Genomic DNA, 15,078 nt, shown 5'->3' with positions numbered 1-15,078 from the left:
TACTTTTTCTCACCTGCCTATCACTTACCCCTGGATCCCCCCCTCCTTTTCCTTCTCCTATAGTCACTCATCAGTTTCCTTCTTCTCCAGCCCTTGATAGTTACTTTTCCACCTGGTTTCACCTATCACCTTACAGCTAGTATCTTATTTCCTCCCCCCCGCCCACCCTTTTTATATTGGTGTCTTTCCCCTTGCTTCTCAGACCTGAAGAAAGATCTCGGTCTGAAACATCGACTGCTTATTCATATCCATTGGTGCTGCCGGACCTGCTGAGTTCCTCCAGCATTTTGTGTGTTGCTTTGGATTCGCAGCATCTGCAGACTTTTCGTGTTAATTATTTATCCATTTGTTATTTTTATGCATAATACTGCTAGTGGTATTTGTACAGCAGCCTCTGTTTTTCAAATGTATTTATAAATAATATAGTAGAGTCAAAGAGAAATACAGCATGGATACAGGTCCTTTGGTCCAACAAGTCCATGCCGTTAACAACACTCAACCAGCTTGTCCCAATTTCCTGCATTCAGCCATATCCCTCCAAGTACCTATCCAATGCTTATTAAACAAGACTATTGTACCTGCCTCAACCACTTCCTCTGACGGCTTGTTCCATATGCTCACCACTCTGTATAAAAATATTGTCCCTTAAGCACCTTTAAAATCTTCCCCCTCTCGTCATAAAACTATGCCCCTAATTTTGGACTTTACTACCCTGCTGAAAAGACTACTACCATCCATATTCTCTGTCACTGATGGTTTAAAAAAACCTCTATAATGTCACCCTTCAATCTCCTATGTTCCAAGGAATAAAGAAAGAGCTGGACCAACCTCTCCCTTTAACTCAAGCCTTCTAGTCCTGGCAAGCCCCATAAACATTTTCAGTTTAACTAAGTCTATCCTATAATAGGGTGACCAAAACCACACATAGCACTTCGAGCATGACCTCACAAAGTATTTATACAACTGCAACATAATGTCTTGCACTTTATGCTCTGACCGATAAAGGCCAGCAATGCTAAACACCTTTTTTTCACCAGGCTGGATTCCTTTGATGTGGTTAATAGACAAACATATATCCAGGTTTTATAAGCAACACACATAAAAGTTGCTGGTGAACGCAGCAGGCCAGGCAGCATCTCTAGGAAGAGGTACAGTTGACGTTTCAGGCCGCGACCCTTCGCCAGTCCTGCAATGTAAAAGCTGGACAAAATTGAAAAAGGTGAATACAGGACCAAAGGTATTATATTTGAATGTACGCAGTAAACGGAATAAGGTCGATGAACCTGCAGCACAGTTACAGAATGGCAAGCATGATGTTGTAGGCATCACTGAATCATGGCTGAAAGAAGATTATAGCTGGAAGCCTAATGTCCAAGGATACACACTATTGAAAGGATAGGCAGGAAGGAATAGGGGGTGGTGTGGCTTTGTTGATATTAAATCATTAGGGTCCAAAGATGTTGAATTGTTGTGGGTAGAGCTAAAGAAATGCAAGGGTAATAAGACCCTGATGGGACACCCCCCCCCCCGCAAACAATTTTAAGGATATGGTCTACAAATTATAATGGGAGATAGAAAATGATGCCAAAAGGGCAATGTTATGATAGTTATGGGGCATTTTAAAATGCAGGAAGATTGGGAAAATCAGGTTGGTGCACGATTCCAAGAGGGGAAATTTCTAGAACGCCTACAAGATTTCTTTCTTTACAGCAGCTTGCAGTTGAGCCCACTAGGAGATCAGCTATTTTGGATTGGGTGTTGTGCAATCAACTGGAATTGATTAGAGAGCTTAAAGGTAAAGGAATCTTTAGCAGGATAATTGATCAGAGAATAGAAATCACCCTGCAATTGAGAAGGAGAAGCCAAATTCAGACGTGTTGGTATTTAGAGTGGAGTAAAGGGAATTACAGAGGTATGAGAGAGGAGTTGGTCAGAACTGATTGGAAAAGAGCATTGGCAGACATGGCGGCAGAGCAGCAATGACTGGAAATTCTAGGAGCAATTCCGAAAGCACAGAATATATACATACCAAAGAGTTCAAAGTTTAAAGCAAAATTTATCAGAGTACTTGCATCACTACATATAACAAATTACTGTAAACTATAATCAGGAACTGTTACTGTAAACAAACCGTGCAAATGCAGCTATAAATAGCGATAAATAATGAGTATGCAATAACAACACAACAGAGTCCTCTTTCTTTCTTTTTTTTCTTTTTAAATCTTTTTATTAAGTATACAAAAAAGGTAAGCCATATAAACATTAATACAATGTTAAAGTATAATAAAATTCCAAAAGATAACAATACCAAAAAGAAAATACTACAAACAATGTAATTTAAGCATAAGAAACCAAGATAACATAATAGTATACTAGATTTTATATATATCAATGGAAAAAAAGAAAAAAAAACCCCCCAAAAAAAAACCCACCGTGCAACTAACTAAAAGCAAAGCAAAGCAATGGGCTAACTTGAAACCAAACAGAGTTAAACTTAAAATCACGTCCTCAATCCCGACCTCCATTAAAACAGTGAAAAAAGAACAAGAAGGGTAAATATTACATTAAATGAAAATATCGAATAAAAGGTCCCCAAATCTGTTCAAATTTAAATGAAGAATCATAAAGGTTACTTCTAATTTTCTCCAGATTCAAACATAAAATCATCTGAGAAAACCAAAAAAAGGTAGTTGGAGCATTAAGCTCTTTCCAATGTTGTAAAATACATCTTTTCGCCATTAAAGTAAGAAATGCAATCATTCTACGGGCTGAAGGGGAAAGATTACTAGAAATTTTAGGTAGTCCAAAGATAGCAGTAATAGGGTGAGGAGAGATATCTATATTTAATACCTTAGAAATAATATTGAAAATATCTCTCCAAAAAGTTTCCAAAGTAGGGCAAGACCAAAACATATGAGTTAAAGAGGCTATCTGCCCCGAACATCTATCACAGAAAGGATTAATATGCGAGTAAAAACGCGCTAACTTATCTTTGGACATATGTGCTCTATGAACCACTTTAAATTGAATTAGGGAATGTTTAGCACAAATAGAGGAAGTATTAACTAATTGTAAAATCTGCCCCCAATCATCCACAGAAATGGTAAGCCCCAATTCCTGTTCCCAATCTACCCTAATCTTATCAAATGGAGCTTTCCTAAGTTTCATAATAATATTATAAATCATAGCCGATGCACCTTTCTGACATGGATTAAGGTTAATTATCGAATCTAAAATATATATAGGAGGAAGCATTGGAAAGGAAGAAAGTATAGTACTTAGGAAATTTCTAACTTGTAAATATCTAAAAAAATGTATTCTTGATAAGTTATATTTATTAGATAATTGTTCAAAAGACATAAGGGAACCATCTAAAAATAAATCCAAAAACCGTAAAATACCCTTAGTCTTCCACACAACAGAGTCCTCAAATGAGTGTAGCTATCCCCTTTTGTTCAAGAGCCTGATAGCTGATTGGAATTAACTGTTCTTGAACCTGGTGGTGCAAGTCCTGAAGCACCTGTACCTTCTACCTGATGGCAACACCCCAAGAAAAGAGCATGGAAGTTGATCGTTTTCTGATCAGTCAAAGTATATGGCAAAAAGGCAGGTGTATGGGGTTGAGTGGGATCTGGGATCAGCCACGATGAAATGGAGGAGCAGACTAGATGGGCTGAATGGCCTAATTCTGTTCCTATGTCTTACGGTCTTATGGCCCGGTGGTAAGGATTTTTGATTATTGATGCTGCTTTTCTACGGCAACATTTCACATAGATGTGCTCAATGGTTGGGAGTGTTTTACCTGTGATGTACTGGACCGAATCCACTACCTTTGGTAGAATTTTCCGCTCAAATGCATTGGTGTTCAATACCAGGCAGTAATGCAGCCAGTCAGCACACGTTCCACGACACATCTATAGAAGTTAGCCAAGGTGTTTGCACCTCTGCAGACTCCTGGGGAAGTAGAGGCGCTGTCGTGCTTTATTTGCAATATTCATATGATGGGTCCCGGACAAGTACCCTCTAATAGTGACACCCAGGAATTTTGTTACTGATCCTCTCCACCTTTGATCCTCCAATGATTACTGGCTCATGAACCTCTGGTTTCCCTTTCCTGAAGTCTACAAGCAGTTCCTTGGTCTTATTGACATTGAGTGAGAGGTTGTTGTTATTACACCACTCAGCCAAGTTTTCAATCTCCCTCCTGTATGCTGATTCATCACCCCCTTCGATACAGTCCACAACACTGGTGTCATCAGCAAACTTGTATATGGTGTGGGAGTTGTACTTAGCCACACAATCATTGGTGTGAGGAGGAAGAAGTATTCTAAGGGCAAGATGACACAACCATAGTTAACAAGGGCAGTCAAAGCCTCCATAAAAGCCAAAGAGAGGGCATATAATACAGCAAAAATTTGTGGGATGTTAGGGAATTGGGAAGTTTTTAAACACCAACAGAAGGCAACTAAAAAAGTCTTTAAGAAGGTAAAGATGGAATACTAAAGTAAGCTAGCCAATAATATTAAACAGGGTATTAAACAGAGTGATCATTGTAGCAGGGGACTTCAATCACACAGATTTTATACTGGTCATGCCCAAATTTTACAAAAATGTGAATTTCCTGACACGAGAATATAACATACTAGACCAAGTCTACACAAATATTCCAGGAGCATTCAAAGCGACCCCATCTGCACACCTAGGACAAACAGACTTTATCTCCCCCACACTGACCAACTCAACGCTACAGGACCGTTTTGACAGCACAGATTGGGGCTTGTTTGCAAAGGGAGCACACCTGGAGGAATATGCTGGTTCAGTCCTAGGATATATTAAGTTTTGCACAGAAAATGTAATAACACAAAAGACAATTAAAGTGTCTCCTAATCAAAAGCCATGGATTAACAGCAATGTGAGGGCACTATTCAGGGTGCGCAATGCAGCCTTCAAGGCCAGGAGACAAGCAAGCCTACAGTGAAGCACGGGGGAATCTCCGCAGGGGCATCAGGGATGCAAAGCGCAAATACAAATTGCGCACTGAAAATCAGTTTGATAACAACAACCCCCGCAGTATGTGGAAAGGCATCAAGGCACTGACAGACTACAAAACTAATAATCTGCTGCTGGATGATGACGCCACACTGCCTGATGTCCTAAACCAGTTCTTTGCCCGTTTTGATACTCAGAGGGAGGCTCCTCCACTCATCAACCCACCTGTTGATGAGTCCACACTTGGTCCTTAAGCAACATCAGGTGAGACCCACCCTGAGGAAAGTGAATGTGAGTAGGGCAGCTTGCCCAGATGGAGTGCCCAGCCGGCTACTGAAAGCATGAGCCAATCAGCTTGCTGAGGTGCTTACAAGTATATTTAACCTCTCACTGCAACAAGCTGTTGGTTCAACATGCCTTAAAACCTCCACCATTATCCCAGTGCCCAAAAAATTAGCTGTGAAGTGCCTGAATGACTATCGCCCTGTAGTGCTGACACCCATAGCCATGAAGTGCTTTGAGAGACTTGTGCTCTCACACGTTAAGGATATAACCCCACCTGATCTGGACAAACACCAGTTTGCCTACTGGGCAAACCGCTCCACAGGGGATGCAATCACAACAGCCCTCCATATTGCTCCGACTCACTTAGAGAAACCAAACACTTATGTGAAAATGTCATTTGTGGACTTCAGTTCTGCATTTAACACAGTCATCCCCCATAAACTGGTCAGCAAACTGAACACTCTTGGCCTTGGTTCCTCCCTGCGCTCATGGGTCATGGACTTTCTCACAGACCGACCACAGCAAGTCAGAATTGGTAAGCACACCTCCACCACCCTCATTTTAAAAATAGGCACCCCGCAGGGCTGCGTGCTGAGCCCTATGCTCTACACACTCTTCACACATGACTGCACCCCAATCTACACCTCCAACTCTATAATTATATTTGCGGACAATACCACAGTGGTTGGCCTGATCTTGGACGAGGATGAAATGGCTTACAGGGTTGAGGTAGATTATCTGACAGAGTGGTGTAAGGACAACGACCTGGTCCTTAACACTTCTAAAACAAAAGAGATGATCATTGACTTCAGGAGATCAGAGGACAGAGTACACACTCCCCTCCATATACATGGAGAGGTAGTGGAAAGTGTGGAAAACCTAAAGTTCCTTGGAGTTATGTTGTCAAAACAGCTGACATGGACCACCAACACCTCGCTGCTTGTAAAAAAAAAAGACACAACAAAGATTCTTCTTCCTCAGAAAGCTGAAACAGGCCAAACTTCCACAAAAGCTGTTGCTTAACTTCTACAGAAGCACAATTGAAACCATCCTGACCAACAGTGCGGTATGCCAGCTGCACAGCCGCTGAGCGCCAAGACCTGTATCGCCTGGTGAAGGCGACCCAGCGAATTGTGTGGATGGAGCTCCCCAGGACTGGACACCATCTATTCCAGCAGACTCGGGAGGAAAGCAATCAGCATAACCAGAGACACCACACACCCCGGCCACTCCCTGTTTGACCTGCGGCCGTCCAGCAAAAGGTTCAGGACACTAAAAGCCGGAACAAATAGACTGAGGAACAGCTTCTATCCCAGAGCTGTGGCCTCCATCACACCACTCCCACAGAACAATGACTGAAACTGTGAGCACACACATCCACACACAAGGACTCAAATACTTGCACTAACGGCACTTTGTGCATTACTGTGATATTCTGGTGCTGCTGCAACTTATTTTCTGTTACTTATCTATTTAATACTGTTTTTCTATTACTGTCTTGTTTTTATCTACCGTTTTATTTCACTGCCTGAGAGGAAGCCAAATAGAGTTTCATTTTACCTATGCATAATGACAATAAAAGACCATTCAATTCAATAGTTTCTTCAGATACACTAAAAAGTAAAAGGGAGGCAAGTGTGGATATTGGACCGCTGTAAAACAATGCTGGAGAGGTAGTAATGGGTGACAAGGAAATAGCGGATGAACTGAATAAGTATTTTGCATTAGATTGCGAAAGACACTAGCATTATGGGGGCACGTGATGAAATAGGTCGTAGTCAGCACAGTTTCCTCAAGAGAAAATCTTGCCTGACAAATCTGTTGGAAATCGTTGAAGAGATAACAAACAGGATAAACAAAGGAGAATAGGTTGGTATTTTGTACTTGGATTTTTAGAAGGCCTTGGACAAAGCTGCTCAACAAACTATGAGCCCATGGTATTACAGGAGAGATTCTAGCATGGATAAAGCAACGGCTGATTGACAGGAGGCAAAGAATAGGAATAAAGGGAGCCTTTTCTGGTTGGCTGCTGGTAACTGGTGGTGTTCCACAAACGTCCGTGTTGGGACCGATTCTTTTTACATTATATGTCAACTATTTGGATGATGGAATTGATGGCTTTGTTGCAAAGTTTGAAAATGATATGAAGATAGGTGGAGGGGCAGATGGAATACAGTTTTGGGAAGAGAATAGAAGAAATGAAAGGGTTGACCCTCTGAGATGCAAAGGGATTTGGAAGTAAGGATGTAATGTTGAGACTTTATAAAGCACTGGTGAGGCCTTACGTGGAATATTGTGCGCAGTTTTCGGCCCCTCATTTTAGAAAGGATGTGCTGAAACTGGACAGAATTCAAAGGAGGTTCACAAAAATGGTTCCAAGAGTAAATAGCTGGTCAAATGAAGACAGCTTGATAGCTCTGGGTCTGTATTCACTGGAATTTAGAAAAATGAGCAGTGGCTTAATTGAAACCTATCAAATGGAGGAAGAACGTTTCCTTTGGTGGTAGTGTCTAAGACCAGAGGACACAGCCTCAAAATAGAGGGGTATCCCTTTAGAATCAAGATGAGGAGCAATTTCTTTTGCCAGAGAGTGGTGAATCTATGGAACTCCTTGTCACAGGGAGCTGTGGAGGCAGAGCCTTTATATATATGTAAGGAGAGGCTGAGAGAGTCTTGATCAGTGAGAGTATAAAGGGATAGAAGGGGAAGGCAGGAGAGGGAAAATGGACCAGCCATGATGAAACTGCGAGGCAGACTTGATGGCCCAATTCTACTCCAATATCTTACAGTCTTACATTCTGACAACAGGTATCAGTAGATTTTAACACTCTACAGAGAGCAAGTATTTGCATTATCGTTGTGCGCTTCTGCTGAAAACCATTCTGATTGAATCTTAGCTTAGTGTCAATGGCGGTGCGAATCCTGTTCAATATCATCCGATTGTATAGCTTTGCTAAGATGCAGGTCAAGCTGATACCGCGTTAGTTATCCGTCTTCATGAGGGATCCAGATTTGGGGACTGGGATAATGTTTGAGAGTGACCACTGCTCTGGTTTGTCGCCTTTCATCAGTGCCGTATTACATATGTCCAGCAAGATATTGTTCAGGTTGCAGTTCTTCAGGACATCTGGTGGTATCCCATCTGGTCCAGCGCTCCTGCCCTGTTTGAGTGCATATTTGGCCTTCTTCAGTTCCTCAAATGATGAATGGACCGTCACGGATGTCGACTTGCGTTAGTACTGTGGGTATGTCCTCTTCTTCTTCCATGATCTCACTTGCATTGACACTACTCTGTGATCAGAACTGTCTGAGTTGAAGGTGCTGTAGGCTTTTCTGTGTTGATCACACAATTACGCCATTTTGTTCTTACGAGGATGTAGTCGAGCTGTTTCCTGTAGATGGACGCTCTGTTTTCGTATGTCCGTGGTTTACCAGCTCGCTTCTTGAATTGTGTGTTGGTGGCAATGAGACTGTGTTCCTGGATGAAATCAAATAGATATTGTCCATTTAGGTTGGTAAAGTATGAGTATGGAACATCTTCCAGTTTGACTGGGGCATTAAAATCGCCGAGCACAGCCAAGAAGTTACGTGCCGGTATTGAAGTGACAGCTTCTTGAAGTTTACTGTAGAAGGCCTCCACCTCCTTCTCCTCGCTGCAGTTGTGCGGGGAGTAACAGATGATGACAGGGGACTTCCGGTAGCGCTCATGGAGTGAAGTCGCGCTCTTGACTCGTTCCATTACCTCTGAGTTTTTTTTTCTACGATCAGCTATACTTTAATTAACCATTAAGGTATCAACTCTTACAATACTTTGAATTAAATTGAACTCTCCGATAACTGGATGCAACTTGGATCTGCTATGTCTAAGAACGGGAAAAACAGCAAGGATGGTAAACGTAAACAACAGGAATTCTGCAGATGCTGGAAATTCAAGCAACATACATCAAAGTTGCTGGTGAACGCAGCAGGCCAGGCAGCATCTATAGGAAGAGGTGCAGTCGACGTTTCAGGCCGAGACCCTTCGTCAGGACTCAAGCAACACACATCAAAGTTGCTGGTGAACGCAGCAGGCCAGGCAGCATCTATAGGAAGAGGTGCAGTCGACGTTTCAGGCCGAGACCCTTCGTCAGGACGAAGGATGGTAAACCTCCGGTTAAACCGAAAGGCATGGATTTTCCTCCGACTGAATCACCGGTGACTTTGAAAGCTATATCGGAGTTAATTCAGAGGGAAATTTCAACCTCTGTTAGGGAGATGATTCGTACGGAAATTGCAGGCTCTGTTAAGGACCTGATTCATACGGAAATCTCAATTAATCTCCAGAAAATTGCCGATTCAATTGATAAGATGCAAACATCTATTGCGGAACATCAGTCGGCTATATCTGATCTTCAAAAATCCGCGCAACAAAGTGAGCTTAAGATGGGGAAAATCGAAGAAACAATTAATGTAATGAAGAAGAAACTTGACTTTCTGACTTTTAAAAACTCTGACTTGGAATCTAGAATGCGACGGCAGAATTTACGAATGATTGGGGTGCATGAAGCTGTCGAATCTAACAACCCCATGAAGTTTTTTTCTCAACTTTTAAAAGATGCATTCCCTACTGTATTTCCTGACCAACCACCGCTACTGGATCGTGTTCACAGAATCCCATCATACTCGTCTAGGTCAGATAGACCTAGGCATGTTATTTTACGTTTTCATTATTTTCAAGACAAGGAGAGACTGTTTCGATTCGCTCGATCTAAAGGTTTCATTGATTTTTCGGATCTTAAGTTCCGATTCGTGGAAGATTTCAGTAAACCAATCTGGGACCAACGGATCCATTACAGATCCGTGATGTCGGAATTCTATAAGATGGATTTAAGACCAGCGCTGCTGTACCCTGCACGTCTAAGGATTCGCATGTTAGATGGAGCCCTTCGTTTTTTTGATTCTCCATCGGATGCCCAGAGTTATCTGGATCAATTTTCACCTTCAACATCTTAATTGCTATTTTTTTAAATTATCTCCGTTGATCGGAGGCTGTGAATTGGTTGGTTTTAACTTTTTCGTGCCCTATTTGGGCAGAAAAGTTTATTTTTGATTTCTTAATATGGTTGCTAAACTTTCTTTTTAACTGCGTCATTTCTTTCTTTTCCCAGGGGATTCTGGGTGGTTACTTCCTTTTTGTCATCTTACGTATTTCCTGTGTGGCCTTAAATTTTGTAGTTTTTTAAAAAATTTTATTTTGTTTTGCTTTTTATAACTAGTTTATGTTAATAATCTTATTTTTTCTTGTTGTTGTTGTGTTTATTCATGGGTTTGGGGTTTATTGTGGTTTTTTTAAATATATATTCTCTGGCTTTTGTTCTGTTGTGTGTGTATTTTAATTGAGTTACCTTTTTTTTTTACTTTTTTACTGTTTTACAATTAGCTGATCTTTTTCATATTTATACCTTTTTTTTAAGGGAGTGTATACCGGAAGTCATGGGGGTAGTTTTAGCGCTTGCTTCTTTCGGGCGGGTCTGCTTTAGATTTTGCCTTGGGGTCTTGGGGCGGAGGGTGGCGGGAGGGGCTTCACGTTTTAGTTTTTTTCTCTTTGGGCTATATACATTATTGAAGTACTGGTTGCGTCCTTTTTCCCGGTATCTTTTGTATGTTCTGTTTCCTCTCCGGGTTCGTGGGTCGAGCCTATCGTCAATCCTCCTCGCTGTGGGTTGACTTTAGGATTTATGGAGTCTATTATTAATTTTGTCTCCTGGAATACTAACGGTCTTAATCATCCTATTAAAAGGAAAAAAGTTTTTAAAGTGTTCCGGAGACTTAAAGCACAAATTTTTACAAGAGACCCATGTACGGAGGGGGGACAGACTACGTTTTTTTAAATTCTGGAAGGGACAACAATTTCATTCGAACTCCAATACTAAGATTCGAGGCGTCTCTATTTTTATAGATTCCTCAGTTACTTTTATACAACAGGATATTATTTCTGATCCGAATGGTAGATTTTTATTGGTTAGTGGTTTACTATTTAATAAAAAAGTAGTTTTGGTTAATGTTTACGCTCCTAATATGGATTGTCCGGAATTTTATAAATCATTGTTTAATCAGTTTCCGAATTTGAATGAGTTTTCATTGATCTGGGGCGGAGATCTTAATACCTGTTTGTCTCCAGCTTTGGACCGTTCGGCTCCTTTACGGACCTTACCTAATAAATCTGCAACTTTGATTAACTTTTTCCTTTCTGATTCTGGGTCGACGGACATTTGGCGTTTTCTGCATCCTCAGGAAAAAGATTTTTCCTTCTTTTCACATGTTCATCATTCCTATTCAAGAATTGATTATTTTTTTATTGATACTCGTCTTATTCCTTCAGTGATTAAATGTGATTATGATTCTATAACCATTTCGGATCATGCTCCACTTAAGCTTTCTATTAAAATTATGGCCAATATACAAAATAATAGACAATGGCGTTTTAATTCGCTGTTGCTTCAGGACTCGGACTTTGTTAACTTTATGAATGAACAGATTGAGCTTTTTTTTACAATTAATCATACAGAGGATATTTCGGTTAACACTCTTTGGGACACTTTTAAAGCCTATATTCGTGGTCAGATTATTTCGTATTCTGCTGCTTTGAGGAAGAAACAGAAGCAGGAGGAGATGGCAATTGTGGACAAGATTAAAGAAATTGATAAGAAATATGTTATGGCTCCTTCTGAGGAGTTATACAAACAAAGAACTGAACTTCAAATGGAACACAGTTTACTACTCTCGTCCTCGATTGTAAACCAATTAAAGAAAACAAGAAGTGAATTTTATGTTCACAGTGACAAAATTGGCAAGCTGCTGGCTAATCAATTGAAATCTAATTATGTTAAATCTCAAATCAATCAGATTTATAACCAAAATGATCGATTGATACTGGATCATGTGGGGATTAATCAAACCTTTTGTGATTTTTATTCTTCTTTATATCAATCAGAGTCTCCTCGAGATTCTAAATATATGAATGATTTTTTAGATAAGTTAGACTTCCCTCAGATTTCACAGGATATGTCTTCTATATTAGATACTTCCATTACTATGGATGAGATTAAGAATGTTATTTTTTCTATGAATCTGGGGAAAGCTCCTGGCCCGGATGGGTTTACCATTGAATTTTATAAATGTTTTGCTTCTTTATTGATCCCTTGGCTCTGTAGGGTTTTTGAGGCTTCTCTGAAACTTGGTAAACTTCCTGAATCTTTTAATAGAGCGTCAATTTCTTTAATACTAAAGAAGGATAAAGACCCTGCTCAATGTGCATCTTATAGACCAATATCTTTATTAAATGTTGATTCTAAAGTTTTTTCTAAGTTATTAGCAAATAGACTAGAAAAAGTACTTCCTTCTATTATTTCGGAAGACCAAACGGGTTTTATTAAAGGTTGTTACTCTTTTTATAATATTCGTACATTGTTAAATATCGTTTATACTCCCTCACAAAATGTTCCTGAGTGTGTTATTTCTTTAGACGCCGAGAAAGCTTTTGATAGAGTAGAATGGCCTTATTTATTTAAGGTGCTTGAAATGTTTAATTTTAGCTTGAAATTTATATCCTGGATTAAACTGTTATATCATTCCCCGGTAGCCTCGGTCCGTACTAACTCTTTAAACTCACCTTTTTTTCCTCTCTTTCGAGGTACTCGACAAGGCTGTCCTCTTAGTCCCCTATTATTTGATATTGCATTAGAACCTCTTGCAATTGCCATTCGAGAATCTTCAAATATTACTGGGATAACTCGGGGATTAAAGTCCCATAAATTATCACTCTATGCTGATGATTTACTTTTATATATTTCTAATCCTGAGAAATCCATTCCTGCTGTTTTAGAGTTATTAGCACAATTTGGTTTTTTATCAGGTTATAAATTAAATCTTAGTAAGAGTGAACTCTTTCCGATTAATAAACATCTTCCCTTATATTATAAATTTCCATTTAAACTGATTGATAATTATTTTTCTTATCTTGGGATTAAAATTACTTGTAAATATAAAGATTTATTTAAGATTAACTTTTTACCATTAATAGACCATATTACTCAACTTTCATCTAAATGGTTTCCCTTATATTTAACTTTGATTGGTCGTATTAATGCAGTTAAGATGTTTTTTTGGCCAAAATTTTTATATGTGTTACAGGCATTACCAATTTTTGTTCCAAAATCTTTCTTTGATAAAGTTGACTCTAAAATTTCTTCATTTATTTGGCAGAATAAAAATCCGAGACTGGGTAAAATACATTTACAGAAAGCTAAGAGAGATGGAGGTTTAGCATTACCTAACTTTAGATTCTATTATTGGGCTAATAATATTCGACATATGAAATTTTGGTTACTTGATCAGGACATACTATCTATTCCTAAATGGGTAGCATTGGAACTACAATCTGTTCAGGGTTATACACTTGGCTCTATTTTAGGCTCCTCTCTCCCTTTTGATTCGAAACGCCTTAAGCAGGTCTCTAACCCGATAGTTAAATATGCTTTGCGCATTTGGTTTCAATTCAGAAAATTTTTTGATCTTAATCAATTCGGGTTAGCGATTCCTATTTTAGGTAACATATTTTTTTCCTCCCTCTTTTACGGATCGCGCTTTTCAAACTTGGAAGACTAAGGGTATTTTACGGTTTTTGGATTTATTTTTAGATGGTTCCCTTATGTCTTTTGAACAATTATCTAATAAATATAACTTATCAAGAATACATTTTTTTAGATATTTACAAGTTAGAAATTTCCTAAGTACTATACTTTCTTCCTTTCCAATGCTTCCTCCTACATATATTTTAGATTCGATAATTAACCTCAATCCATGTCAGAAAGGTGCATCGGCTATGATTTATAATATTATTATGAAACTTAGGAAAGTTCCATTTGATAAGATTAGGGTAGATTGGGAACAGGAATTGGGGCTTACCATTTCTGTGGATGATTGGGGGCAGATTTTACAATTAGTTAATACTTCCTCTATTTGTGCTAAACATTCCCTAATTCAATTTAAAGTGGTTCATAGAGCACATATGTCCAAAGATAAGTTAGCGCGTTTTTACTCGCATATTAATCCTTTTTGTGATAGATGTTCGGGGCAGATAGCCTCTTTAACTCATATGTTTTGGTCTTGCCCTACTTCGGAAACTTTTTGGAGAGATATTTTTAATATTATTTCTAAGGTATTAAATATACATATCTCTCCTCACCCTATTACTGCTATCTTTGGACTACCTAAAATTTCTAGTAATCTTTCCCCTTCAGCCCGTAGAATGATTGCATTTCTTACTTTAATGGCGAAAAGATGTATTTTACAACATTGGAAAGAGCTTAATGCTCCAACTACCTTTTTTTGGTTCTCTCAGACGATTTTATGTTTGAATCTGGAGAAAATTAGAAGTAACCTTTATGATTCTTCATTTAAATTTGAACAGATTTGGGGACCTTTTATTCGATATTTTCATTTAATGTAATATATACCCTTCTTGTTTTTTTTTCACTGTTTTTAATGGAGGTCGGGATTGAGGACGTGATTTTAAGTTTAACTCTGTTTGGTTTCAAGTTAGCCCATTGCTTTGCTTTGCTTTTAGTTAGTTGCACGGTGGGTTTTTTTTTCTTTTTTTCCATTGATATACATAAAATTTAGTATACTATTATGTTATCTTGGTTTCTTATGTTTAAATTACATTGTTTGTAGTATTTTTTTTGGTATTGATACCTTCTGGAATTTTATTATACTTTAACATTGTATTAATGTTTATATGGCTTACCTTTTTGTATACTTATT

At 38.9% G+C, this 15,078-nt stretch overlaps 1 protein-coding gene across 4 annotated transcripts in view; it reads right to left on the bottom strand.

Moving 5' to 3' along the window:
• The window catches only part of fbxo9 (F-box protein 9), a 132,803-nt gene that overhangs the window by 86,222 nt on the left and 31,503 nt on the right, over positions 1-15,078 (bottom strand). The gene's annotated exons all lie outside the window — the stretch shown is intronic.

This window comes from Mobula hypostoma, chromosome 2 (genome assembly GCF_963921235.1).
Source record: "Mobula hypostoma chromosome 2, sMobHyp1.1, whole genome shotgun sequence".
In the NCBI taxonomy this organism is placed as follows: Eukaryota; Metazoa; Chordata; class Chondrichthyes; order Myliobatiformes; family Myliobatidae; genus Mobula; species Mobula hypostoma.
Note: the sequence above shows the minus strand (reverse complement) of the source record. Positions and strands in the feature narration are given on the sequence as shown.